A 3,719-nucleotide genomic window follows, 5' to 3' on the forward strand; every position below is an offset into this window, starting at 1 on the left:
TTTCATGTTGGAGATAATAAAAGGCAGACCTGAGCCTTATTTCTGATCACATAGTGAGAACAAATACTTTGCAGCTGGTCCCCAACCTTCTAACCATCCTACTGGGGAAATTAAAGGGACTTTTTGAGGATATAGGTAGAAATTGGGTTTTAACCACAGAGTAACAGAATCTGTTTTTGAGAAAGAAGAAATTTTGATGTTTTCAGCATATCTTGACCTTCTTAGTAATAAAATTCAATTTTTATCCAGCCAGAAGGAGAAGATCACTGAGTTCTTCCTTTGCAGTAGTCTCTATTTTCTCTTTCCCAATAAAGGAGGAATATGCTTCTTCAGCAAGTCATCTGCATTTCTTAAGACAATTTTTAAAGACCAAAATTATTCTCAACAAACTAGTAGTATTTTATCTGGTTTAAAAGTCACTGCTTACTCACTGAAGATACATCTCTTAGGAGTAATAGTTACCTGCTTAACTTATGTGTAGTTGTATAGAACTTCAGAATGCTAATTCAATTTGATGGACATAATGATGCATTTTAAACTACTATATACACTTTAGTGTCTCAGGATGTCAGGTTCAGTTGGGTCTAATTCACCTGGGATCAGCTTTTAGATTTATTTCAGAGTTGATCTTGGGTTTTAAGGAGTTCATAAGTGTGGCTATACCCTTCACTTAGGGTTAGTGAGGATGGTTGTGACCTGCTCAAGAGACTTTTGAAGAGACACAGTGTTGGACGTCTATAGGAAACTGGTTGTTCTAGCTGGATTATATCTTTTTTTCCCCAGTAATATTCTTTCAGTAATATTAAATCTTGTTTAACATTCCCTTTATCTGCATCGATATTATTACACTCATCTTTTCCTTTTTTTTACATTTCAATTTTTTTTTTCTATAAAAGGAGTGGGTTTTGTACAATGGAAGGTTAAATGCTTTATAGACAAGAATAAAAGCTGCACTGCTGCTACTGCTATGTCACTTCAGTCATGTCCGACTCTGTGTGACCCCATAGACGGCAGCCACCAGGCTCTCCCGTCCCTGGGATTCTCCAGGCAAGAACACTGGAGTGGGTTGCCATTTCCTTCTCCAATGCATGAAAGTGAAAAGTGAAAGTCAAGTCGCTCAGTCGTGTCCGACTCTTTGTGACCCCATGGACTGCAGCCTACCAGGCTCCTCCATCCATGGGATTTTCCAGGCAAAGTACTGGAATGGGGGCCATTGCCTTCTCCAAAAGCTGCACTAGAACCAACTTATTCATTATGATCTTCTTCCTCCTCCTCATCCTCTTACCTTCCTCCTCTTCCTTTTTTTCTTGCTTTCTTCAGCCTTGATGACTTCCTTTTTTTTTTTTTTTTGCTGCATCTGGCTTCCTTATAGCCTGCTATGCAGTAATATCCTTTTTGTACTTTTCCTTCAGCTTAGTAGCCTTCTTCTCATAAGACTGCTTGTCATCTGTAGCAGTGTTATTCCACATCACTCCCAGTTTCTTTGCAACATCACCAGTGAAGAGGCTAGGATGTCCACCTTTGATTTTGGGGCAATATTAAGCACAAAATTAGAAAAAGGCCAAAGAAGCCTCTTGAGTGCATTGGGATACTTGAACTTCTTTCTTGAAACTTGTATCCCTTTTAGAATGGATGTAAGTTTTAATTTCTCTTTCATAACAGGCCTTGTCAGCCTTTGCCATGTCTTCAAATTTTCCTTTCTCTTCAGCAGACGTGATCTTCCACTTCTCTGAGCACTTCTTAGAAAACTCTGAGAAGCTGACTGAGGCATCTGGGTGCTTCTTCTTGTGCTCCTCCTGGCAAGTTTGCACAAAGAATGCGTATGATGACATTTGCCTCTCAGCTTCTTAGGATCTCCTTTGCCCATGTTTAATTATTTTTCCTCTTAGAGACACAGAGTTGCCCCGTGCCCTCCCCTCTTGTCTGAGATAGTTTTCCCTCTCCACTGGGTCTTAGGGGAATGAAAGTGCTGTAGACTGAATGATTGTGTCCCCCCAAAATTCATATGTTGAAATCTTCTCTCCAGTGTGATAGTATTTGGAGGAGAGGATTTTGGGAGGTGATTGGATCATGAAGACTGAGCTCTTATGAATGGAATTAATGCCCTTATAAAAGAGTCTCCCAAGAGCTCCCTAGCTTCTTCCACCATATAAGGACACTGTAAGAGGATGGCCATTTGTGAACCAGGAATCAGGCTCTCCTCAGACCCTGAATCTAGCAGTGTTTTGATCTTGGACTTTCCAGTCTCCAGAACTGTGAGGCGTTGAACTACCCAGTCTATGGTAATTTTGCTAGAGTAGCCCCAGTGGTCTAAGACAGGGAGTCATATTTGACTCACTTTTGATTATAATGTCCCAAGTCTCTGTAAACTCCCATCTACCCAGAGAGAAAGAATCTGCACTAGTTTTCTTTGAAATGGGGAGATTAGTTTTTAGTCTGGTATAGGCCCCTTATTTTGACATCTGTCTTTTCTGACCACATTACCTGTTTGTACCCTGATTATTCTTTATTATAGCTTCCTGTTTCTTTCCTTTAAATTATCTATTCCAGTCTGTAATTATATTATTTGGTGGTTTATATATTTATTATCCATTTTCTCCACTAAAATGAAGGCTGTATCAGTGTGGCTGCATTATCTGCCTTTGCTTACCACTCTTCTCCAGCACCCTCCTGGTGGCTGGAGACGTGAACAGAAGCCCCCAATAGTTACTTGTTCAATAAATACATGAGCATTTACTAGATACTCAAAGTTAGCCTAACAGACGATGTTGATACTCTTCCCATAACTCCTTGCCATCGCCACTGTAGGGCATACCAGCTCTCTTCAATTGCACTTCATAGCACTTAATTACCTGAGGATTTTTTTTTTTTTTTTTTTTACTTTAGCCACTAGATCGTGCTTTTCACCTACCTAGCAGAATAGAATTTCTGTACCCTTGAACGCAGCCCTCAACTACAGACAGATTGAAGTGTATAGACACCCTAGCTCCTTTGTTCCTTGGGTGGGATAACTCAAGCATTTTCACACTGGTTCCCAGAATTGCTGAAGTAAAATTAAGCTTCAATCACTGAGTGTACCTCTAGTTGCTCTTCATTCCTTCTTTGCTTCACATCCCAACTCGCTTACTGTTTTCTTCTTACTTCCCCAAGAAACCACTTGCACTTAAAACATTGCCTCGAGTCTGTTTCTGGGTAACCCAACCAAGACAGATAGGAAACAAAAGTTTACAAAAGCTCTCCAAGTGTTCTGAACTCTATTTCTAAATGAGGGAGCTTGCAGTCTATTTTGAAATGAAAGTTAGTTGGAAAAAGATAATTTCCTTTCCTAAAGCATGTATTGTCTTTTGATTACCTTGTATACCAAAAGTATGGTTATTTGAAGCATTATTTTACTAAATTGCTTTTCTGAGTTTCCAACTTTAGTTTTTAACATGTATTGATGTACTTCCAGACCACTATCTGGCAGTTGGAAGAATGCATTTTGTGAGTCACTGTGCAGAAATGCGGCTAGCAATTTAATGGTCATTGATAGCACATTTACTATTTGAAAAACAATGAAGTCCTTATAGAGGAAACAGCGTTGAACAGGATATTTTTCTCCATCCCAAAAGAGCTCACAGTCCAGTAGTAGAGAAAAGTATATGTACATTAAAGTGGAGTTCAGCACTTCTCCAACTAAAAGAAGTGTTCTGTGGAGTTCCAAAGTAGATCAGCCTTCC

At 39.5% G+C, this 3,719-nt stretch overlaps 1 pseudogene; it reads right to left on the reverse strand.

Annotated features, from left to right (window-relative positions):
• Positions 1-1,369: 1,369 nt before the first annotated feature.
• On the reverse strand, positions 1,370-2,178 carry LOC133253416 (high mobility group protein B1-like; annotated as a pseudogene).
• Positions 2,179-3,719: the final 1,541 nt, after the last annotated feature.

Source organism: Bos javanicus, chromosome 8 (genome assembly GCF_032452875.1).
Source record: "Bos javanicus breed banteng chromosome 8, ARS-OSU_banteng_1.0, whole genome shotgun sequence".
NCBI lineage: Eukaryota > Metazoa > Chordata > Mammalia > Artiodactyla > Bovidae > Bos > Bos javanicus.